General features: G+C 40.6%; 1 protein-coding gene across 1 annotated transcript in view; it reads left to right on the top strand.

The window, feature by feature from the left end:
- Nucleotides 1-283: 283 nt before the first annotated feature.
- The window catches only part of LOC103370538 (CMP-N-acetylneuraminate-beta-galactosamide-alpha-2,3-sialyltransferase 1), an 81,555-nt gene continuing 55,600 nt past the window's right edge, over nucleotides 284-26,238 (top strand). The window contains exon 1 of the mRNA XM_008299631.1: nucleotides 284-363. The gene's annotated coding sequence lies outside the window, so the exon portion shown is untranslated. The remainder of the gene's footprint in view (nucleotides 364-26,238) is intronic.

Below are 26,238 nucleotides of genomic sequence, written 5' to 3'. Positions count from 1 at the left end.
GTCAGCGCTCAGGAATTAAAATGCATGTCTCTCATTGCCTGGGAACGAGTAACGGTGCACCCATACGCCAGCAAACTGTTCCCAGCCATCCTCCTCCTTGTCGGAAAGAAAAAAAAAAATACCCCAAACGCATGGATGTTCTTGTTCCAGGAGGGGAGTAGTGAACCTCCTCCCGGTGTTTTCATATTCAAACAGGCAGCGGTGCGCGGTTGCCAGTTTGGAGCTTGTTTTCCCCTTAAATTGGACCCTTCAAGCTGTGGCAGGGCTCATTTGCTCGCTTCTTCGCTCTCCGTGGAGCTGCCGCTGCCTCCGCGCCGCTGCGCAAATAACGGGACTTCACTCGCAGCTCGAGACTGACTTTGGGTGAGTATGGAGACACAACCTGTCCTTTTTTAACTCTATACGCTGCACTGTTGTCATCTTAAATTCTAATTATAGCTTTAAAGCTGCGTGCGTTAAACAGAGCGGCGCTCATGCAGGCTTAAAGTCTTAAAGTGCTGCTGACCAAGTGTTGCACTGTAACTTTCTACTGCAGAAATATAAAGACTTGGATGCTTCATAAAGAGCAAAAGGATGCTTTTTATTGTATTGTGATTTATCTATTTTTTTTATTTAAAACCACCCCCTCAATGTTTACAAGAGCAGTTATTAGTGTCTAGAATTCATAATTGATTCTTTTTTTTTTGATGTGGATATCAGCTGGCTTGTGCGTATTTTCTCTGTCATGTTGAGAAAAGGCAACTTCTTCTCTCTGGAGGACTGCTTTGGATTCTTTGGTGGGGGGCTGCTGGCTAACATATGCAGTGCTTATCAGTTTGACATGAAAAAAACCTGCTGTTTCAACCGTCCGCTGTGTTAAGCCCAAGCTTGAGCAACTGTTGATTACACAGCAGACGTGCAGAGAGGAGATATCTCTGTGCAGAACACTTCCCAGTAGCTGCCTGGTGTCCTGGAAGCAGCCTCATTAAGTAAAACAACAATCTCCTCTGACAGAAATCTTTCTAATTTGTTGTAAACATTAATCACTCCGTGTGCCATTATCTGTGTAATACCCCAGTGTTGGTAAACTCCGGCGGTTTTTTTGAGGGTTATGAGTTTTGTAATGATCCCCTCTGTTGTGTATTTTGTCTGAGGTGTCACCTCATTTACCACTGAAGGTGTCTGCAGCACGCTGGTTAATTCTCTGCTGAAATCTCCTTGCCATTATAAATAATAAGCAAGTAGAATACATTAGCTCAGCCTGTTCCTCATCACGTCTCCAATCAGATTGGATGGCGTGACCTTGGGGGACCGCGCTGCAGTATTTAGAAAGAAGGGTGGCAGAGATGGAGATGGGGTGCTTTGGTGGCATCCATTATCAAGGAACCCAATTACATCTGGAAATTGTAGTTGCCATAAGCAATTGCCATTTGTTACACTGTATAAGATAGAGGAGCTATTTTAAGAGAAATGTGTGTTATCCTGATAATATGCACTTCAGACAGTCTTCAGCGCTTTTTCATCTGTACATATATTGTAATTTAAAAGAAGTGTGATTCCTCTGAACCAAAGTCCTTTGTGGGCTCCTTTTTAACAATGGCGCATGGAAGAAGCAATGAGTCACAGTGAATCATGGCAACTCTCACCAGCTGCCAGCCAGATGAAGACATGCTGCAAGGAAAAGTCTGATGAAACTGCAGTCGCAGTTTTGCTGGTGTTTCCACTTCAAAGCATGCCACGGCGAACAGAAATGTATAGCACTCAGCGAGGGTGCCGAACAGCTCGCTCAAAGTTTGTGTGAGTTTCTTTAACGACCCAGCTTCCAGTTTTAAGATCTTTCCTGCGAGGTATTTCCTCCGGTCTTTAGCTGCCGTGGCGTGAAGGCTGAGTTAAGACAGCGCAGGCTTTACTGTAATCAGTTATTCAGCTCTGGCATTCAGACTCTCAGCTCCAGACAGAGGAATCCCCGTGGCTCACCACAGACCCAATCAGGCCCTTTAAGTACGTGGCTTTACAACAAGGTCTGGGACCGAGACTGCAGCAGCAACAGCAAAAATGTTTCCAGTCCCCCGAGTGGTGGTCTGCATGCATCCGCCGCATGTACAAGTATATTTCACTAATAGTTAGTGTCTTTTGTTCAGGCCTTTCGACTCAGTCACACACTGTCTTTTCCCTTCAAAGTATTCCCCTTGGACTTCTCCCTGGCTTTTTGATTTGCCCTCTGTTTCCACTTAACAGTCCTGGCTATTTTCCAAGAAACACCTCAGCACCATTCCCTTTTTCCCCCCCAAGCATGAGCAGACTTCTTATACTGTGGGCACATGTGCAGAATACATGGCATCTACTGTATGTGAGCGTTCACAAAGCAGCATTTTCTACTTTGTCTTGGCTACGTTTTCTCCCACTTGGGAGGTTATCACAGATGATTACAAAATGACAATTTAAACATGGGCTCCCTCCACAACAAAGAAAGTCATCCGGTGATTGCTGCCGTAATCTTTTCCAGGCGCAATCAGCGACGTCGAGACTACACATCAGTCCCGCAATTAGGCTTGTCAAATTACCGCGTGGCTTTTATCTGCCACTGCTTGTTTGATAATGCTTATTGGCAGGTGTCGTTGGAGCAGCAGAGATAGGGACTCCACAGCTGATGCATTATGTAAAGCCGTACTGTACCATGCAGCAGATGTTTCTTCCCGGGCTACACATCCATACGTCTTCATATCACAACATCCTCCAGAGTTTTTCTCTCATTTTATTTTTCATTTTGATGGACATATGCGGCGTCCTTGACTTTCATCATTTTGTTGTCAACCTTTGCGGTTCTCTGCAGATTGTCCCCCTTCACCGTCCTAATCATTTTCTGGTACAATCGGTTAGCCTGAGAGTGTGCATCTCTCCTTTAGTGTCATCATCAATGTAAAGCGTCGACTGCCCCTTTTATCCTCCTTATAGTCACGTTGACAGGCCTACAGCATCTGCGACCTTGCCAGGAAAGATGCCTTCATTCTGAACTAAAATTGAGCTTCACCTATACAGCTTACAGTGCACACATCCTGAATGTGTTTAGCTGCTTCTCTTGTCTTCAGCAGGGTCGTATTTGCCAGTCGGAAAGGAGGAGAAAAAAATGATTTTGTCAGTGGGCTCCACATGCATCCTTTTCTGTGGGTTTATTTGAAGGAAAGGCTAATTGTTATGCCTCGGAGGTCCATTGTTAATTAGAAGTTATCTCGGGCAGCTCTCACATGGTCACCGCTCTAATTGGCAGTCAAAGCTGTGTACCACCTGGCCTAGCCTTTAACTCACCAGGTGCTCCCAGCAAAACCGCCGGCCTTGGCATTATGTGGGTATGGCCCCTTTTAAACGAAGACAGACAGCAAAGACAGAGGGGAGGGAACGGTGGGTAACAAAAGGGGAAAAGACACTGGAGTGTGAGACAACTTCGCTAAAATGGCAGAGCTGATAAACAGCAGCAGCAAAAAACAAAAAAGGTTATTTCATGCTATGCAGCTAAACAAGCTTTTTGAAGGCGGCACGGGAGAAAGGTTCAGAGAAATTAGTGTAATCTTTTGATTCACACATTGTCACACATCACACCTCTTTGTTTCAGATTTCTAACGCTGCAGGGGAGGTGAGGTGGCAGCACATCAACGCTCCACACAGGGTTGTTTACCTGCATTAGTTGGGGAAGAATAAGTTTGAATATGAACAATAGCTGGAATCAGAAAAGGTTTTAGCGTCTGTTTCAGCATCTGTCCTCAGAGAACTTAACTGATGAGAGCAATCATGTGATTAAGTCTGTTTTTTTTACCCCCCTAATCATAGAGGAAGATGAATGTGAAAATCAATTCAAGCGAAATATTTTTCTAAAACAGAATCCACATTTTATTATTTTTTTTCTAACACTGAGCTGGAAACGAGGAGTAAAGGTGGCGATTTAATCAAGAGATAGTGTAGCTGCTTTTCACAATGAATTGGAAACTCACACCAGGAACTCACACCGTCAGCTGACTGGCGTGAGACTCGTCCACGTATGATTGAGAGTCATGTTGTGTCTCCACTGTGAGAGAAAATTCATCCATGACCCTCATAAATCTTGACTAACTGGCTTAAGACCATGGGAATCATAATGTTTTGTCCTTTCAAAAGGCCAGACAGGTGTGACCTGTGTATGACACAAACAGACCTCTGATAAAATGTGCCTTGCATCGCTGTGCTCCGGAGGACAAAAGACCTTTTGTCTTCTCGCACCACAAAGTCAATAGCCGTGTTTTGTCTTGCTGCCCCGGCATCTAAAGTTCACACTAATTCCCAAATGTGTCGTCCTTTTGTTGTTTGATCACAATGGGAATTTGAAATGTAAAGCGGATTTAGACTACGTGCTGTATCTTGATGGATAAAGCAGGGAGAAGTGCTATAAAAATGTTTTGTAACCGTGTTGTGATAGTCAGCCTTAGGCGGAATGTGTTAACGTCGTACAGCAGAGCAGAGGATGATGTGCATCTGTGTGATTTGTTGTTGTTGCCGTTTGTTGTTTTTTTTTTTTTTTCCAGGAACTGTTGTGTTTAGGCTCAGAGCTCCGTGATGTAAGCCTCCGTGTTCTGCATGTACAGTAAATGTACAGTGTGTCACTAAAGAGAAAGAGCATGAGCCACACTTAAGCTTCTGCAACAATAAGTCATAACTAAGCTGCAAGTGACAATTAAAAAAATAAAATAAAAAAAAGAATATATATATATATTTTCTTTTTTTTTTAAAGACGAGCCATGAAGAACAGCTCAAATAGGGAACCTGTGCCCTATACAGACTAATCATAATAAACAGGCCTATCACTGTTATAATTACTGGCAGTAGAATCATTACTTTCCCTCATGCTCCACCGCAACCATCGTTAATAACAGTTCATTAATTAAACATACTATGGAAAACAGCAGCTCTGCTCAGTGAAAAGGACTTCTCCTTGGATGGACCCACAGAGTTATAGAGTGTGGCTTAATTTTGCTCTGGAGGTCATTTCAGGAATAATGAGCGAGAGAAATGTAAATACTCCTCTTTGCTTAACTGCCGGAGCACTTGGAATACCGAAGACAAGCCAAATCGGAGATTTAGGTTCATAATGAGCTGCTTATTTTTATACAAGCTGGACTAGTGGAGTGGAAATTAGATTTTTATGCTCTAGAAAAAAATATATATATATAGTCTGAGTGAGGTACTGATTGATGATAAGTTTAAACTGTGCTATAATTTTCAGGTAAGCAAGAAAAATTTCAGGTGTTTAATTCCACATATTTTGTTTGTGTGAAGCTGGCAGATTGGTAGCAGCTTCATGTCTGGGAGCTAAATACAGAGCAGGGTTCTGATGAGGTCGAGCTTACGAGGTGCGATTAAAAAATTATGACACTGCTCCTGTAAAATGCAAAAAACTGTTCCTGATTTAAATTTGGCCACTGCCCCTATAGAAGGAGTCTCTTTGTGCAGGGATGCACTGCTCCCAGTGCTCCTGGCACATTTAGAACACCATCTGGACGTCCTGCTTTAACCACTTGCTGCTGCATTTGCAACTTCACCCTGGACCACCGTAAACATCAAACTGACCCAACATTCATGTCGGGACCATCACTGGTGACAAGAGGGTGTGTCAAAGGTCAAAACCCAGAGACTCAATGACAGTCTGATGAAAAAATCGCCAAGACTGAAGAAGAAACTTCAGGTTGGCACGCAACAAACAGCATGCTCGTTTTGTTGTTTTCCAACATTCTCGGGGTTGTGCACTGTGAAGTCCTCCCACAGAGTCAGACTGTGAGTTCTACTTTAATGTCCTGAGGGGTCTGAAGAGAACAGTCGGTGTTAAATCAGAATTTATTTGGGACACATGCTATTCTACCAGTGCACATCTGCTTATGTTCAAAACACTTTTTTTCTTTTTTTTTGTCTGCACCAACTCAATCATCACTCCCTTCCTGCTCTAATCACAAAACTTGACACGTGGTGACATCCTACTCCTCCCCAAAAAAAGAAATTCAAGTTGAAGGGTTGCTGTTGTTTCACAGTGGGGGAGATCCAGTCTGAGTTACAGATTGTACTTGACACACTTACAGAACGGAGCTTCCACAGAGCGTTCCAAGTGTGGCGGGAGCACTGCGAGCAGAGCGTGACTCCACGAGGAGCTTTGAAGGGGGGTGGCGCAGGAATTATTCAGTTTCAAATTGAAATTTGAAACAGTGCACTTAGCAAAAACAAAGACTGCTAATTAGGATATACAATATGCAGTGCATCTGATCTATGATTTAAACTGTCATGCAGATGGTTTTAAAGATTCATGTCGTCCTCATGTGATCATCAGGCGTTTGATGCTCTCTCATGTTGTAATGCTCTATGTTTAGGATATTGAACTGAGGCGTGGATTGAAAAAAGCTATATTGCAAAAATAATCACAGCATCACAATTAAATAACTCTCCAAATCTGTTATCCCTGAGATGGTAACCAGATTCAAATCGGGCAGTTTCAGAATATCTGATTAGACTGGAAACTGGGGAATAAACTGGCCTGTCTAAAGAAATGATCATGTTGTATCTATTGCATCTATCTAACTCTGTTCCCAGGGCTTTAGCAGCATTTCTTTTATGATGTCTGAATTTATTGGTTGCTTAGAATCATCAGGAATAAAAAAAAAAGAGCACCAGCACAGATACTTGATGGGGCAAATCTGTTAGAAAACAGCAGTCCAAGAGCAATATTAGCATTTGTTTTCAGTTGTGTTTCTGGTAACTGGCAAATTCAATATTCTCTCTGCTTTTAGCTCCGTGCATCTCTACCAACACCTGAGGGAAGAATCTGGCTCTTCAGCTGCTAATTGCTGCTCGCTACTTTGCAGCTAGTGGCTAATTTTGTCTGTTCTTTAATTCTGGGTTTTCAGAGCTTTTTCACTCCACACTGGAACACACTGTGGCTGGAAATGGCAATGATTGCAGTGGTCCAACGCAACCAAAACAGTTCAAACTGCAGCTGGAAATGAGAAGAAAAAAAAAAGCAACAACAAAAAACAAAAAAACTTCAAACTACAGCCCTTCTCTTGCACCCCATCAGCATCTGTCTGAGGCTGTTCCACCAGACAAGCATCCGTGTGCTTCAAACGCACAAAAATAGTCAAACTAAAATTCAGCATTCACTCGTCCTGCTTAAACCTTTGCAGCACCTCTTCCTATATTTGCCATTGACTTTGGAGCTCTTTATACTCTCTTACTTTCCCTGTGATTGGCAGAAGTCTCCTGTCACGGGCTAGATTTTCTAAAGCCTGAAAAGCGGAGTCAAAATGAGGTGTAGAAGTCTGGCTTCCTCTCAGACCACTTGAATTACAATATGCTGAAAGGTTCGTATGGAATTTCTGCCCAGTGACACCGAAAAGAGACTGACTGCCTTTGCTTTAAGTTGCTGCTCTGATAACCGAAAAAAAAAAAAAGGAGCTGAAAGACGATAAAATGCTCTGTTGGGCCGAGGGGGTCTGCATTGTGTGATAATGGAGAATTAAAATAACGTTAATAATCCTCACAGGGAAGCTTCTTTGCAACAGCTGCTGTGTTTGTCTCTTTTTGTCTGTCTTATTGTTTTTTTTCTTTTCTGTCAGTTATCACCATAAAACAAGTTATGCTGATTAAAGCGTGCTTAATGAACAGACATCAGATTTTCACAGAAATCAGTGTTTCTCCACAAAATGCTGCACATGTAAGCAGCTGCATTTTCATATGCAGTTGTTTATAGATCACTCCTAATAATTCTGAAAATAATTCATTAATCCAATAACTGTCTAATAACTGCACAACTTCTGCATTTCTGGAAAAATGTCTCTTTGCACAGTCTAGTTCGTTGCTCTGTCTTTCCAAACGTCTTCATTAGAGTCGCACGCACATGCTAGTTGGCTTCCACAATGTTATGAATAATTACTGTCTTCAATTCCGTTCTTTAATCAGCATTGGAAGTGCATCTGGCTGGCTGCTACGCGGATATACCATGGATATCTGAAGTGCACAGGCTCTTTCTAATTTCCAAGTTTTCGTTGCCTTGAAGGCTGAAATGAAAACCTATTAAATCAAACTTGATTTTTCCATTTTCATTTGGATATGCCGAAGTTACGAGGAAAAGGTAAAAACGAGAAGCAGCTAATTTCTGACACTGTATTAAAAACGGAAACTCCGTGGTTGTGCAATGCTGAACACCGTGCACTTTTTGCTTTTTTTTAACTTTTCGATAACACCCGTGACCTCTTTTTTGGATAAGTTTCTACCGTCTGAAGCTAGGAATTTTCCTCTCATTTCTTTTTTTTCCGACTGAAAGGCATTTTCTCTCACTCCTTTTCGAGTTTGTACGGATGTGAAAGTCCAGGATAAAAACCTTCCTTTTGTCTCGGCTGCTTGGTCGGTTCGACTGTGTGCTTTGGTTTTGCTGTCAAGTTGAAAGATGGATTTCTTCTTTGACGTGAAGCAGTGTGCTCTGTTCCAGAGGGCAGCACATTTTCCCCCCAAAATATCTTGGTATTTGGAGCCATTCATCTTCCCATTTACCCCGAGCAGAGCCCCTGTCCAGCCTTATGGATGCAGCACTTACAGAAGAATACCAGTGTCATTTATAGTTTGGTTCCTGATCACTGGACTTTACTTATCCCCATCACTTAGCACTTTATGCTGAGTGTACACGAGTGTGTGCCCTGCGTAGCATCATTTATTTGCCACTTCATTTATTCAATTACTTCTCCTTGACTAACCTTAGGGGTCATTATGGATCTTTATAACATCCACGGTTGACTTCCTGAACCAGGGTCACTCACCCAGCTTCTCTCTGCAGCTCTCCTGAACTGTTCAGGATGTCTCTGGCATCATGCGTCCTTGTTGAACTCACTTTAATTTCTCACATATTTCTAAATGCACCGCCGTCAAACCTACAACAGCTTCAGGGAAGACGGTTAATTGTGTGCATTTCAAAATGTTTTTTAAAAAGTGCGATTTTCCAACTGCAGAAGCCGCAGTTTTAATTGGGACCTACATTGTTTACATGTGTTTCAGCAAACGAAAGCAAGAGAAATGTTAATGTTAACTGATGATTTCACCAGCTGTTGTACTCAGCTTTAATTAGTGTTAATTACATGAGAAGGCAAAATAACAACACCAAAAAAACAAACCCTCTGTAGACTGGAACAAAAAACTGTCACAGTAACCTGCTGTAAATTCACAACTTGGTAAATTGACACTTCTGCTTTTATCCACACGGTATAACATGTGATGCATACTGTGTTAAATAGTGAATTGCAGGATTTTGTTTGGTCAGAAGCAGCTCAACTGTTTCTTCCTGCCATCAGTCTGTATGCAAAGCTGAGCTCGCCGGCTGCTGGCTGCTGCCTTGATGGACACATATGAGATGAATATTGATTTTTTTTATCCTACCCTCTGCAAAAAAAAAAAGAAAGAAAGAAAGAAAAGTGAATGAGGGTATTTTTAAAACTGCCAAAATTTTGCTTTAAGCAGATCATATCTTTTTTTTTTTTTTACTTATTACCTTTAAAGTTGAATCGAGACCCCCCAGGATCCAGAAAGCAGTTTAACTCATCATGTTGTGCAGCTAAAGTTCAGAGCTGCCAATACTACTATTCGCTTTCATCTGTCCCAGATCAAACATTCAGATGTGACTAAGTGGTCATTATTGGCACAGATAGCTGAACTACTACTTACTGACTAATAGTCCACCGCTGATGTAACGTCTTAGAAATAACTGTGCCGTAAGCTTCCCTGTTATTCTACAGACACCATCCAGAATCATATTTATTAGATCTCATTGTTTTTCTTTACAAGCCTTCTATCTGCAGCTGTCCTGTATAAGTGCAAAAAGTGGGATAATCGGGAAAAAAATATGTGACTTCTGTGTTTTTTAGGTACGTTGGCTCCTTGTGAAACCTTTTGAAATCAAAGCCAAAAAAAGAAGAAGTTAAAACTCCATTTTTGTCCAACCCTGAGGTGCCTTTTGAGATAATTTAGAGAATCTGAGTGCATCTTCTTGCATAATTAAGATGAACTGGATGTTATTTTTAGGGAGAAAGTGGCGTCTGCTTTGCCACCTGACCGCACAGCCCAGAAACCCTGCAAACATGCAAATGAGCGGGTATATCCGTAGAACGGGATTCCAGCCCGCAGTACATGCTGCAGTTCTTAAAATTGCTGCTGGCCTCTTTGCTTTCCCGGTGGGCTTGTTTCTGCACAGTCATTCATCTCAGAGGAACCTCTCGGTCCTGGTGAGATCCTGCTGCTGTAACACCTCCAGTCTCTGATTACAGTTTTATTGCATTTCGAGCTGCAATAATGGAAAACATCTAATTTTTTTCTTTTAATCTTTAAAAAAAAAAAAAAAAAAAAAAATGTATATTTAGGATGTGTGAGGTCATAGTTTTAATTTGAGTATTTAGGACCTCTGGCAGCACTTTATATTAAAGCGAGCAAATACATGTAATTTATGTGTATCAGGGGATATTAGTGTAAATAAAAACATTCTGCTGTGTGTTATTAAGAAGATGTTCTATTTACTAATACCGATCATAATTGGGCACAGTAATGTAGTTCTGATGCTGATGCTTAGGAAGTGTTATAAATTCACAAATCTAAGCCTTTATTTACCAAAACTCCAGAGAGAAGCCTTTATTTGAAACAGTCTAATAGGTTTCCACAGTTTTGTAAGTATGCTGTATGTCTTCATGTTTTGTTAAGAAACCTCCCTGTTTTCTGAGCTGCAGTTGTTTTATTTAATGTTAGTAGAAAGCAGTTAATATTCTAATGCAACACCTTTTCTTTGTGTCGCTGGAGTTTTGATGGAAACAGGTTCCTGTGTGTTTCCTCAGCACTGACTCCATCAGTAAAAGTAAAATGAACAGAAATGATTTTGTTTGTGGAACAAGTGTTCTGATCAAAAAGAGAAACTCAGGAAAGGGAATGAATATATCATGATTAAATGTAACTGTATTGTTTTTTATTATTTATTTTGTAATATCTTTCTTCTCTATATATACAAAGACCAATAGCAAAAAGGTTTATTTAGATTTTAATCATTTTGCTTTAGCCACTTTAAATTAACACACAGGGCAATGATCTTACCTGGATACACATTAAATGCAAGTAAAAGCATGTGATGACGGCAAAGTTCCCGTTCTGAGTGCACCTTGATGTTAAGTCTGTCATTGAAGCAGGTGGAGGCGGTTGGGGGGGCACAGGGTCATAGGGGTTTTTAGACAGAGAAGTAAGGGTACCCACAAGCTATAGCCTCCAACAGGGGAAATGTGCTAGCGTATTTGGAGGTGACGAGAGGCCCAGGCAACCGCGAGTTAGCGCACCTTGGGAGACCTCCACAGACGCTTCAGGGAAAGCAACGGAGAGCGATGGGGTTCAATTACAAAAGTATGACGGGCTGTCAAGAGCCAGTGAAGAAGCAGACTGATGGTTTGTTTATGCAGCTGAACTTTGTGTTTTTGTTATCTGCTTTGATGGCGGATGACATCTTATTCATTTAAAATTCAGTTTTCTTATTGCTATTGATGATGTCCAACGCTGGTGCTGATCACTTTCATTTCAGTCATGTTTGGATATATCTGATCCTAATGCTCAGTGTTCAGATACACCCTAACTACCTCCATCTCCACTCTACTGCAGTTCACATGCATGATGTATTCAAAACACGGTTGCCTCATTTTGTACCTAAACATACAATATATAGGGAAACAGTTTGGTTGCATAGAAACAGATTCCACTATAAAAACCTGCATCCTGTGGTTGAAGACATGAATGTGCAGCTGGTGGTGTTCCTCCATCTTTGATTCACTGCTGTGCCGGACTCACCCACTGAGCTTCACAGCACGACGGGCTTCATCTCATTTCTTACAATTGGAAGCGCAAACTAAAACCTTGTGGCTTTCAAACTGTGTAGTTCCCATTTTCATTGATCAAACAGCTAAATTCTTCTGTGTTTGCTGTCAAAGCTGAGTTGCAGAACAGAACACAGGGTGAAGGAAATGAAACGGACACATCCTCACCTCCGCTAAATCAAATGACCTGAGTCCTGAGAAAGAAGTTGAATTCAGTGAGGATGTGAATCTCACCTATAACTTTCTCATCATCCAAGTAAACACACACAATCTCTTTGTCGGATTAGGTCAATCCATCTCACAGGGGCTAGTAATCAGCTTAAAGGATAATGCCACCATTATTGAGTTTTTCCTTATCTGCAGTGGCTACTGATCTCCTGTATCCACCTCTGATGATTTCCCTTTGCTATCTACAATTTTGAATTAACTTATTTTATTGCATCCATTGCCTCCTGAGTGCATCAAAAAGACTGCGCGGAGATTTCGTGTTTTGTAGTTACCTACCAGAGTGAATGTGATGAAAGTAGGCAAAAATCATTATTACCAGATGTAGTCGAGCTTTTCCTGCAGTGCAGATATTCTCAAGTCCCTCTCATGAAAGATGTTTTTTTCCATTTAAACATGACCTCGGGATGAGTTACCATTCCACGGTTTACAGTTATAACTGTGACAATCCATCGACATTGATGGAATCAGGCCTGTTTTTACAAGCAGGGGATCTATTTGAGGCTGACAGAATGCTATCGTGTTATATTTAATTACTACTTAAATAGACGAGAGCTCTCCAACATGTTTGACGTGCATAAATATTATCGATAAATAAAAGCCTATAGGTGCTTATCTGTCAGTGCCTTCTGCTCCCATAATGTTTCCCTAATTACTAAAATCCCCATGTTTGATGAATTAATTTTCTGGTATTGACTCTTGGCTGCCGAGGGGAATGTTATTTTATCTCTACTATCAAAACACAGATAACACTACACTTACTACACCAGCTGTGAAGGCAGAACAAAGCTCATATTTGGGCTCAAAAATAGCTGCTTGATCAATCAGTCCAAGTAAATATCCACTAAATACTTTTGTCTGGAACATTTTACAAGGTCTTTATTAACAGACGGCGTGTGTGTGTGTGCACCTTTTGTTTAGCATTATGACACTTATAAACCAACAAGGACAAATGCTGTGCATGAAATCATACCAACTACTTGACTTCATGGCAACACATTCATTTAGATAATGACTAAGACTTGCTGCTGATAAATAACATGAAATATGGTTGAAAAAATCCAGCATGGCTTATTTACAGTGACCTGATCCGGACTTCTTATGGCTGCATGAATTTTAACAATTATCTTTTAGAGGAAATTGTTTTAAAAAATCTGCTTATAGTCTTTATATATATGTTAGAGTTATATTGAAAAGGGGAAATGATGGGGTCACTGTTTATTAACTTACCAGCCAAGTATTTCACAAACCAACTAGCACCTTATCGTAAAACCTGCACTTGACTCCACTTTCTGCTCAGCTGTGACATGTACTCTGCTCCATGTGCTGCTGACAGTGCTGCGTGTGTGAACAATGGATTAGGAACATATTTTCTAAATTTCCAACCTTTCTGCACTATGTTCAATTTAAAAAAACTGACAAAAAAGTTTTTATAGTTGCATGTAGGATAAGATGTGTACGGATACTGATACAGGTGTGATATTCCTGGCCAATGTATTTTTCTAAATATTAGGGTTATGAATAAATGAACGACTAAAATCTGACTTTGACACAAGACTACTGTTCGCATATTGCCTTCCACTAGTAGTGTTTTCTTTTTACCATGATTTTGGCCAGATCAGATGATGCTGTGCTGTCATAGCAGCACAAGATCCAACAAGACGACAGCCAAACCAGAAACTCTTTGGGAACACGTCCTTATTTTTTGGTGCCCAGTGCTTGTCAGCATGATAACAAGTTTGCAATCATAATGTTGAAATGCTGATTTTTAGCTGGTTGATGTAGATTCTACCATATTCGCCACCATAGTTCAGCATGTTAGCATGCTAAGATTTGCTATTTAGCACAAAACGCATAGTCATGTATGGGCTGACAAGAAAGGCAAAGTAAAGCCTCCACCTACATAGGGTTTAATAAAAGCTGGAAGAATTGAATTGGATGAACAGTCAGTGCCGTGGCTGAGCACCAATGACAGTCTCAAAAACATGGACTTCCTGGTTTTCCTACATGACAAACCCAAGGAACCAATCCTGTCTGCTTGCAGGGTGGAGCTTTCTGTCATGTTATTGTTTATGGTTCTAACATGTGCGACTGAATTACTGCAATATTATGACTTTCTCTTCTGCAACAGTAGTTCTACAGTGTTTGAACACAGTCGTGAGTGAGCTGGTGTGCTGAGCTGCATACCAGAAATGCACACAGTGGAGGAGGCAACAGTGCAGAGTCGCATACAGGTCATTTTAGCACAGGTAGGGAATAGATTCATAGAAAGAAAAGCTTCAAAATATATAACCTTAGTACACAGAAATGAGTTTTTAAGGGTTTAAAAACTTCTTGGTGTTGATATTTTTTCTTTAGCCGTGCCATTATAATTATTAAATGTGTTTTTAAAAAAAAAAAACACACATTTTCTAAAACAGCGATTTTGTTTTCATTTATTTGAAATCAATCATTAAAAACAACCTTCATCACTCACATAATGACATGGTGACACATTCTAAATACCTGTCTGATGTTCAAAACAGACAGACCAGGTTGTTTACTTCCTCCAGCCATTAAATGAGTCGATATGTTTCTTTGCACAAAATATTCCTCGTTTTCAGTTTTACATTTTTTTTATCTGATTAAATTTTGAAGTGTACTTCTGATCAGTCACACTGTGACAGTCGATCAAGTGTAGAAGTCCTGCTAAATGCTTCATAGGCAGGTCTGACCTGTTTAATTCTCAGAGTGCAGTGTAGCTTAATTAAAGTGTACATATCAAGTGCTGTTAATCAGTCTAATCAACAGAGAGGTTGCATGTTGAGGCAAGAGCAAGAAACATCATCATAATCAAGATTCAGCCTATTCATCATTGATTTCAGATGGAGCTCAATATAGAGAGAGCTAAAAAAAAAAACAACAACAACCTGATACTAATTGATTAATTTACATGGCCAAAAAATAAATTGCTTCTGCAGTTGCTTGTTAATACAGACTGTGCAACTAATGAGGAGTGTTTACATCCATCAAAATCCATCAAATATTCCTCTTGCTGCTGGCCACAACACAGTTAACAACACACACACACACACCGGGCATGTTCACAAATATTGTACAATGATCAAAGCCTGTCAAAGGGCGGCTGAAGCCTCTGACTACATATTGATCATTGGTGTGGGATGTGCATGACTGCACATTAGAGTGGTTTGATCAGTCGATGCATAACATGAAGCTGTATGCGGGTGGCAGAGATGCACTATAAACTCAATTTAACCCATTGTCTTACCTGCAGAACCCTGTTTACTCACCTTTTCTGACTGAGTCACTGTATAAAACCATAGTCTGAGTCAGTGTGGTTAATATTTTAAGAGAACAGGATTCCTGACAAGAGCCTAAAACACAGAAGAGCTGCACATTTTATGCAAGGCTGCCATACATTTCATGCGTCAGTGAGAAACTGGGGGCTGTTTGGCCCTGACAACCCAAACAAACAAACAAACTGTAGACTATAGATTTGAAAAGTATTTCCGACACCTTTTGGGGGCGCATTAAAAGTTAATGTGAGTGGAAAGGTAAACGGAGAGGAGAACTATGCTTCAAACACCTGGAGAGCAGCCTCAGAGGGTTCCTGTTGGAACCTTCATATCCCTACAAAAAAAAAAACACCTTTGAAGCGCCCTAAAAGCACCGCACCTATTTAGAGTACACTGAATGTATGAGCTCCAGGAAGGTACAGCATGCCAAACAGAGATTGCTGACAGAAAATGAAAAACTACATTTCCTGCTAAATATTAAAGCTGCCTTCTCCAGAGGATAAGACCTGCAGTTCCAGCTGATATTTTGTTGCTGAGAGAAATCCCCCAGAAATTCCCCTTTGCAGCTCAAAGGTAGATTATGTAAGATTTATGCAAAACAGCACCCCCTGCAGGCATGGCAAAGAGTGACGAATCCAAATCAAAACAAAGCCGGCCTCCCACTCTGCGCTCGACTTGTATCTGGAGGACAGGAGGTAAAATAAATAAACCCCCAAACCCAAGTGTTCAGCTGAGAGTCTCCCATTTATTTTGCTGCACATAGACACAGTTAGCACAGCAGGAGACACAAACTTTAAGCACAAAGATACCGTTTGAATATGATTATCCTGCTACTATAGTGGTAGCTACAGTCTGTCAGATGTCTCCAGCTGTGTCACTGTATCTGTAAACCCTTAAATGATCTATAGCTTGAGTAGAACCGGACTGCTAACTGGCTCGGCCTGTATAGGCTGATATCAGCTTATTGTAAATGTATTGGTGTCGTTGTGGTGCAAGAGATGCAAAATAAGTGCGGTACTTGGTCGCTGCCTCTAGATTGAAATATCTCAGCCATAATTACTTTCCAACAAATTTAAGAAATTTTCCATCCCTCAGATTGGACTTTGTGTAGCACTTTGGTTTATCACCTAAAAACATCTGTTCGCCTCAGTTGTATATTGCATGAGCACGCCAACCTGAGTTGTGTGCGACAAAGCAACATTAATGGATTAATAAACGGTCACAAAGGTGTCTCTCTTTTAGCCTGCTAGATCACTAACTGATTCTGAAGCGCCACTCTTTCACCTGTTCTTTAGCTGATGATGCAGATTCTAGATATTGCAAATCCGTTGAGCTGTAATCTCACTGAAAGAAGTTGTGCAGTTCCAAGAGGCAAACTGAATGTGTGGCGTTGCTGTGGGAACCGACATGCGTTTGACTGGTGATGAAAAAAAAAAATTCTGTGCTGGTTCTGTTTTTACTCTGCTGGTATTGCACCTAATAGAACAGAGATTGGAAAGTGTTTTGGTCTATTGGTATTTATTACAGAGAACAATCAACGTGTAACATTAGATTTGCTCTGATTTGACTGGAAACTAAAGTGATTCCCACACATCCTTCATTATGGAACAGTGTCAGGACTAAATGCACTTTTTCTGTGGCAGCGCTAATGTGCAGCTGTCACTTTAGAGAAAGGTGTCTGCATTGAGAGTCATTGAGTGGTAAAAAAAAATGTCTTAACTTACACCACTGACTGTTTTCTAGCAGCCTTTCTCTCTTGCCTTAGGCCAGGCTCACAAAACAGGACTTTGATGCCAATTTACCCATTTCACCCCTTCTGGCAATCAGGAGAAATCTGGTCTGGGAACCTGGTTTGAACTCATGTTGGTCCAGGAATAGTTGGTGATGTGATGAGTTTACAGGTCCAGTCTGAAACCTCATGAACTGCTCACAGATTCATCGCGGCTGACCTGATATTACCAAATATGTTTGACATTTGGGGCTATTTAAGGTTATTGCCCTGGCGCCCGAAGCAACGTGCATGATGCAAACCAATTTCAATATCTGTCAAGATGTTAAAATTATTGTGTTTTTCTTATGTGCAGCAACAGTGCTTCTTCTATACATTGCTTCTATACATTTTTTGTATTCTTCACGGCTCTTGACTCAAGTACGCAACACATGATCCATCGATTTTGCATAGAAGAGTCAAATGATGCATCAAGTGAATATCATTGTCCTGTCGCTATGGGGAATAGCCTCAGTCTGTCAGGCTTCACAGAGCCTGATGAAAGAAAGCCGGTCAGCAAAGACAGCTAATGACCAATTATCTATGACTCTGGTTTTTGTGAGCCAGCTAATGCAAAGTGAGCTCGACTATGTTGAGCCTGCTTCATGTTACACCTCTCTGCTGGACTCAAATGGTGAACATTTGTTTGTGCTGTTATTGTGAGAATGCTGAAAAGCACCATCGTGTCGTGTTCACAGGAGCAGTGTTTGATCCCTGTGGCTTGAGGAAAAGTGTAATGAAGCTGTGTGGGTGTTCCATTTTTCCTAATAACTCCATGAAAAATAGACAATACATGGTTTGTGTTAAAGTCCAGAGGGATGCCTTTTTGTTGTTGTTGTTGTTGTTGTACATTTATCAGCCTGGTTAGCAGAGGTAGACGACACGCTGGACGTTCCTCAGAGTGTTTACTGTGCTGCTAACTCATGGATGATCCAAGGTGTTTGATGAAAGCTACACATCTGCAGAATCTGGTGCACGGGGAGGTAATTATCTAGAGGGATTAGAGCAGAGCTAATATGCTGGAAATGCACGTATTTGCCTGTTTGATAACATATACTTGAAAAGCAGTTTTATAGATATTATAAATTTTTTAAAAAGCACCAGTAATTTATCCATTTTTGCTTGCTTGTTTGTTTGTTGGATTTTTGGATGGCAGTGATGTGAAATGTGACTGTTTGTAGATGTATTCTGGTGCTGATGAATGGATTTTAAAGCCAGTCACAGTGTCAAGTGCCTCAGTACTACTAACATGGATTTTAATATTCATGTGATTCATTATATTACAGAAATATTGATGCCATCTGCTTTGTCAGCTTTAATCAGCACACAATACAGAGCAGCCTGACAGCTGGGAGGAGGATTGTAAGAGGGAGAAAACAATTTGGGAATTTTCTTTGAGTAAAAAAAATGTCCCGTTATAAAGTCTTGCCACGCTGAGAGAGTTCAAGATTTGAGAATCCAGGACATTTATGAAAAGGAGGTCAGAACTAAGTAATATGGACGTACGCGTTGTTCATCATGAATAATTTTGTTGGCCTTAGCAACGGGATATTTGAGTAATGAGTAAAAGGAGTGTGTAACACGGAAATGTCAAAAAGCATAGCGGTCTGCAGCACATTCAGCATTTAGAGGTCTGCACTTTAAGGCATCATCCCGTCCTGATCCCCGATTTTATGAGACACATGTCTGCCAAAGGAGCTCTGGAGAAATCAAATGGGTGAAACTGTATCCTGTAACGTCCACTTACAGTCCCCGTAGCTCAGCCATAAAAACTGTTCTGTTTGCACATTTCCTCGCGCTTTCGGAGTGAAATACATTTATTTGACTTTTGCTTTGACATTTTATGCAAAGTAATCCATCCGAGCTGAGTGGAGGGGAGGGGAGGGAGGGATTCAAGAAACATAGGTGAAAGGAGAAATGTGTAGGCAGCAATCGGCTCCAGAGAGGCCGCGGACAAGTGGCTCACCAGCAAATCGCTTAATAGCCCTCGCTGGTCATTCTTCATCATTAGTTGATAGCAACATGTTCTTAGCATCTTTGCAGAATTGCTCTGACCTTCATAGCGCTACTAAGTGTCACAGCAGATCCCGTTAGATGAATACACTTTGGTTTGTGGGGTGTTTCTTTTTTCAGCTGGGCTCAATATTAAATGTGGATGTTGAAAAGTGTTGAGTGTATACTGAGATGTAACTTAACGTGTGTCATACATTTCATACAAATAACTCGTGTTGGGGCCCACATGTGTTAAATGCATTGACTTAATTGTAAAATATATATATATATATATGTCCTACAAAACTGTCTATCTGGCAGCAATAGTGACAGAAAAATGGGTTGAAAAACAGTAAAATACTGTAACATCGAATACAAGACACGGCCGACAGAGTAGCTGTTTTTGATCAACGTCCTTTGCGTGACGTTCTTAAATCTTCATTTTCAGTTTTTCTCGGCTCTTTCTCAGCCCTGCATATATTTGTCTTATATGTCATAACTTTGTCTTTTGAATAAAGTTTTTAAAAACTTGACTCAGAGTAAATAATGTTTTATCCGTTCTGTTGCAGATTAGTCACGGAAAACGAGAACTGTGTGAGTTTTAGAACCAAGCAGAAGAAACGCATGTGTGTTTGAGTTATTTCGCTGAACCTGCTTTTGCATAGCGATATATAACGCTGCCTTAATTGGAACCTAACCCTAGGTCACCGGTAAATTGCCTGATATAAAACACAGAGGGAACCGCACGGTAAACATCTCATTGATTGCTATTGTAAAGTTGTGCTGAAAGAAAACTGAGGAACAAAAGAATCTGTGCGGCAAACACAACAGATGGGACCCTTTAATGTAGACAGACTGCTCTGCAAAGAGAGGCATCAAATGCTTCCAGTGTGCCGGTTAGTTGTATCGAGTCCTTAAGTACCTTTAAACAAACACAGCATTGGGTTAGTGGGAATCAGTGTGATCAATCAGTTTCTAATCCATTGACTTAGTTTTCCAGTAGGTCTGTGCTATCGATCCAGAGGCCTGGGAGGATGGAAACGTTACACTTTCCCAGGACTTGCACATCTGGAGTTTGTCTTTGTATTTTGCTGCACTTTTATATTTAAAAAAAAAGATGCTGTGATGAAAAGAAACGAATGTTCCTGTGGTTTTGTATTGCACAGTGGCTGGAGAGAAATGCTTGCTCTAATTAAGCTAATCAGATAAAGACATTAAAATGATAATTTTCCAGTCTTGAGTCTTGATCGGGTTAACATTGATTAGTTGAGTGTATGTAAATTCACTCAGTGACTGTACAGCACAAGTTCATTTCCACCCCCACCCCCCCAGGACTCTGTGCAGACCCTTCACTTCTCCATCCAGGCTCGTCCCCTGGTAGATGATGCCATCGGCGAGCTGCTCCACAGTTCGTCCTCCCATTTAGATGGCTGTGATAGCACTGCACACATCATTTCTTTCTTGCCCTGTGCCTTTAACAGCAGAAAGCTGCCATGTAGGGGGATAAGCTGTGGGCGATGCAGGTGGATGCCCCTGCGGTGTCCTGGATTACAGACTATCTTGCCAAGAGGCTGCAGTTAGTATAATTCCAGGGGCCACCTCAAGGCATCGTCCTGTTATCTCTCATTTGCCTTCATATCTCTCTTTCTAAGCTTCACATCTCTCTCACCTTGAAGACGCTGACAAAACCTCAGTTACCTCAGAGTGTAGCCTTAAAGGGAAGGAGTAGTTGGTATCTGTACAGGTGGTTTGAGACAACCCAGTGAAGGACTTCTTACAGTCTGCTGTCGGGGCGGCCTGCAGCTCGGCCTCATGAATATATCACGAGGATATGCTTGAGGAAGGAGTCACTTCATAGAGTTTGACACCTTCCTTTGAGTTGGCATTTTTAGAAAATCACCTTAAAAGTGATGTTACAAAAGCATAATGCAAGCTGCAGTCAGCTGTTGTCGCAGCTCCGCCTTAATCCCCAAATGAATGGGTTTTTGAAAACAGTTACTTTCCTTGGCACTTAAAGGAGGCACAATATCAGAGATCTTTGTTGATGATATGCAGATACGCCTGAACCTGGACTGAACCTAAATTTTAAACTGACATTTTCTCATGTGGGCTGCAAGGTGGTCTTTCTGCGTGGAGTCTCCATGTTCTCCCCGTGCAGCGTGGGTTCTCTCCGGGTTCTCCGGCTTCCTCCCACACAGTCCAAAAACATGTTGAGGTTAATTGGTGATTCTAAATTGTCTGTAGGTGTGAATGTGAGTGTGCTTGGTTGTCTGTCTCTAAGTGTAGCCCTGTGATAGACTGGTTACCTGTCCAGGTGAACCTGCCTTCACCCTGAGTCAGCTGGGATAGACTCCGGCCCCCCACAGCCCTAGTGAGGATTAAGCGGTGTATAGATGATGGATGGATGGATGGATAATCTCATGTAAATACTAAAAAGTAGTTTACGTGACATATTTGTGTCATTAAATAAATGTGCAGTTGCAGGATAAAAACCGAATTGTATGATTCAGATAGAAGTATTACTTTAAAGGGTCGGATAGACATAACTGTAATGTTGGTGACTGCATGAGATTAATATTGTGTGAAACTCAAATTTCTGAGTTAGTTTGAAGTTGAGTTAACCTGCTGAAATTGGCTTGATAACTTTTTTTGTCAGCTTAAATAACTTCTTATTATTAATTTCTAAATATATAATTTTACTAATTAAGTATATAAACCTTTTTTTTTTAGATCCTTTAAAAGAAATATAAATCATTATTTTATGTGTCAATTTAAAGACTTTCCTTCTCGCAAATTTAGTGTTGTACATATTTATTAAGTTTTAAAATGTCCTGATGTTTTTATTTGTATTGAATATTTTTTTATAGAGTGTGTTTTGGTTTTATACTCAGACAGTTGTGCCTTGTAGTATACCGACAATAAAGCTTCTAATCTCATTTATTCTAAACTTGTGCTTATGCCACCAATCATACATATGTGGTAACTAAAGATCCCTTTGATTGTAGAGGAAAAGCTCATTCCTCCGACTCAGTGTCGCTTGTTGGTTGAACAAAGTTTCATTTAGAAGTCGTCATGACTCGAACAGATCGATGCAAACTGTTACGTTAATTGTTTTTTTTTTTTTAATGCTCCAGAGTCGAGAAAGAAATAAAATATTTGTAGATTATGTTCTAAAAATAAATTCAGCGGTTAAAGTTTCAGCCCATAATTGGACAAATTACAGCCCTCAGTAATCACGCTCATTAACAACCACGATCTGTTGGTGGTGTGCTGCTCCAAACTGCACACGCCCTCATAAGGACGGCTGACTCCACATGTTTCATTGGGTGTTGGCCAAAAAAATAAGTGTTCAAAAAGTACTGACGCCCAAACTTGGAAACAATACTCGAAGCAGAATCACTTTTTGTGTCCATTTAAGGCCGATTCTGATGTGTCAGTGGTTTGAGCTTGAGTACCAACTACCTGGAGACACTTTCTTAAGTTGAATCAGCTGTAATTGTTAAAAGGAGGCTGGGCTTCCATGAAAGTGAAAATGAAAATGAAAACGACCTTTTCACTGACTGTGAAAGCAGAGGTGCTGGCTTTGTCTCCCTTTCAGCACAACACTGAGGGGATTTAGACTCAAAGCATCCATTACAGAACAGGCTCTGGGAGAAAAAAATCAGCATGTGTGCTAAAGTGACAGCTTTATAAATCAACAAACTTGCTGTTCAGGATTTCTTGTATTTTCGTTGATTTAAATGATTCAATTTTCTGGTACTTTATACTTTTATTATACAACATATAAAAAGGAAGTATTGCACCTTTTACTCCGCTGCATTTATCTGATGTCAAGTTACCATAGTTTTTTCATTAAAAAATGATTAATCTGCCAGTTATTTCACTGATTAATCAGACTGTTGTTCAATGCAATGTCTGAAAACAATAAATATGCAATTATGATCACGGGAGGACCTGATGGATTAGTGGTTAGGCCGAGCACCACATGGGTAAAGGTCCCTGGTTCTTCTGCTCTCTTTTCCTGCATCCCGACCTGTTTCCATTGCAGCTATCAAATAAAGACAAAATGCCAAAATAGAGGATTACGTCAAAATTTGTCAGGGCCTAAACGACTTATTTATAACGTTCCTCTTGTGTTACCAACAGTATGAAGCCCTAAGGTGTTCAGTTTGCTGTCATAGATGACAAAGAGAATTTTTTGGATTTTTTTTCCATCCATCCATCCATCCATCCATCCATCCGTCCATTATCTATACACTGCTTGGAGTCTATCCCAGCTGACTTAAGGTGAAGACAGGGTACATTTGAACAGGTCACCAGTCCATCGCAGGGCCTAAACAACTGACTATGTGTCAAAAATGTATTTCTTTTTTATTGATTTACTAACCAATTACTAGACCAACAAGCTGTCTCCATGGCATTTCGTATTTATCTTTTGCACATTTTAATGTCTCCTATTATAAGTTGATGAAATTTTGAAGAAAAAAAAACAACTTTCCCAGTTTCACTAAGAAGTTTTTACATTTATTTGATGTGGTGTTTTTATTTATTTATCTTTGAAGTATTATTGCGCATAAGGGTGATGGGAACAATTTTCTTTTTTCTTTCTTTTTTTACAAATTACTTCAGTCAGCTGTAAACATTTACTACACATGACTGATCATCTGTTTCCACTTATTTTGTTGTCTTCATGTCTTGACAACATAAAACATGACCAGTACCAGCTGACATGAAAGAATAATTACAACTTTGCTGGTTGAAAATAATTTCTGAAGGCTTCACTTCATTCTTTTTGTAGGTTTAGATGCCCAAAAGTTTTCTTCTTCAAGGATTTTTAGCAGTTGGTAAACAACTGGTTTTGTTTTGTGTAATAGACGGAGCCAATAAAACTGGAAACAACTAGTTTTGCTTCCAGTTTTATCTGCTCTGTTTATTACAGCTGTGTAGCCTCTACATTCTGATGACACTTTAAAGTCCAGTTACTTGCTCCAAAGCATCCATCCATCCATGGATAGATCCTGGACAGGTCACCAGTTCATCACAGCGCTAGAGACAAACAAAGTGCATTCACACCTACGGACAATTTTAGAATCACCAATTAAGCTCAGCATGTCTTTGGACTGTGTGAAGAAGCCAGAGAACACACTGCACAGGGAGAACAGAAAGATCCCAGGACCTTCCAGCTGTGAGCAACAGTGCTGCAATTAATTGAAAATTTGCATTTGCATTGTCTTTTTTTTCAAAAGTTTGCTTCAGTTTGCTTGACAGTTGAACAGGAACGTGGCTATCGTCATCTCTTGATTAGTTAATGACATTTAATACATTTTGTTCGACTTGTTTAAACTGACTAACTGCAATGTTCATAATACTCAAAGAGCCCATTTTATGCTTTCTTGTTTTTTTTTCTCCCTTGTTTTAGCGTGTTGTAGCTATTTTAAGTTCTGTAAAGCTACAAAAACCCAAAGTCAACACCATAGGGGAGAAAACACTGCTCCTGTCCACCATTTCTTCCAAACCAGAGCTGCATCTGTTAGAGACACATCCCTATACTCGTAGATCTGGAGCTACAGCACATTACCTTGTTTTTGTTGGGCCTGCTGACCTGTCAGAGCAGACTGGGTTTTTCAGGATGGGGGAGTTTTCAAAAGACAGGAGCTAAAACAAAGCATTTCAGACTAACTGTGAAAAGAGGTGCTGCAGCTCATTAAAGCATGCAAACATATTCTAGTAGACCCCAAAAATAAAACTATAAACCAGTAAATGTCCATGATATGGGCTCTTTAATATAACTTAATATTAGATGACAATTTTGCAATAATATTTCCATGCCAGTGCATTCATAAGATAATTCAGTATAGGATAAGGGAACGCTCCAAGAGGAGTTAAAGGTGTGAAATGATTGCCGGTATATGTCCTGGTCTATAACAGTCATTAATGTCCTGTTCATTAGCACCACAGATTTTCTTGCTGACTGACGCAGACAGATTTCGCCACTTACTGACCTCAGCACTGCCATCATGCTGAGGCTGAAACAAACTAGCTGCTGGTGGATTTCTGACACAGCCAGAAGTCTCAGAGTCCATCCAACACTCCACATGGTGGCACCCATCCTGACTACTTCGGGGGGAGGGCGGGGGTTCACATTATTAACAACCTGCAGTGGCCCGATAACACTGTGGCAATAGATTAGACAGGGCAGAGCTGGCTGTTCTTCCTGAGGAGGTTCAGGTTATTTAATGCAGCCTGTCTTAATCCCACACACTGTAACTGAAAAGTCTGCCAAAAAAAAGTCCATCTGTTCCCTGCATATAGGCGCCTCAAATGTATAAAGTTGTCTGAGTTTGAAAAAAGTTTTGGGGTCCTTTGATGTCATTGGTTTTTAAAATGAAAGTATAAACTGAGAATTCAAACAGCTTTTAAAATGATTTTCTGTGTTCCTTTGATACCACCATAAACGCAGTAACAGCCATTTGACTGTGGAAACAAATAGTCAGTATACTGGATATTAAATCATTGTGTGGTTCCTGTTTCTCCTGTGCATGGGCAAAATTTGTAACGCCGATAGAAAATATCTCCTCCTACACAAGCCTCTACACTGCCGCCCCTATCCCTCTCTCCTCTGTTACTGGCACACATAATATGTCACATTTTCATAAAAGAGACGAGGGAGCCAGTCAACAGGAGAGACCCCGGCCAAAAAGTCCCAGTGAACAGCATGCGAAGTACTGCGAGTGTTTTGGCATTTGCATTTCTGGCTGAATAGGTTTTGAGAGCATGTATATCTACAGAAGTGCTACAAATCCACAGATGACAGGAGGTCGGTCCTTTTCACTGGCAGATGCGAAGGCCGCCAAAGAGTGCTTTTTCACACGCAAATGCCAACACACAGCACGCTTAACTGAGACTTGTTGCACTTCTTGTATTCAGAGCTGAGCGCGTCCCACATGTTTACCTTCGGTCTGCTGTGTCACACCGGTGTGGATGTTGGCGGAACTGGTAGAATCCTCATCAATCTACAGACATGAAGAAGTTAAAGTATATGACAAGTAGGATAACTAGTTTTGTTTATGTCTGAACATTTTCT

The sequence above is a fragment of the Stegastes partitus genome, unplaced genomic scaffold (assembly GCF_000690725.1).
Source record: "Stegastes partitus isolate 25-593 unplaced genomic scaffold, Stegastes_partitus-1.0.2 Scaffold1439, whole genome shotgun sequence".
In the NCBI taxonomy this organism is placed as follows: domain Eukaryota; kingdom Metazoa; phylum Chordata; class Actinopteri; family Pomacentridae; genus Stegastes; species Stegastes partitus.
This window is presented reverse-complemented; position numbering and strand designations above follow the sequence as displayed.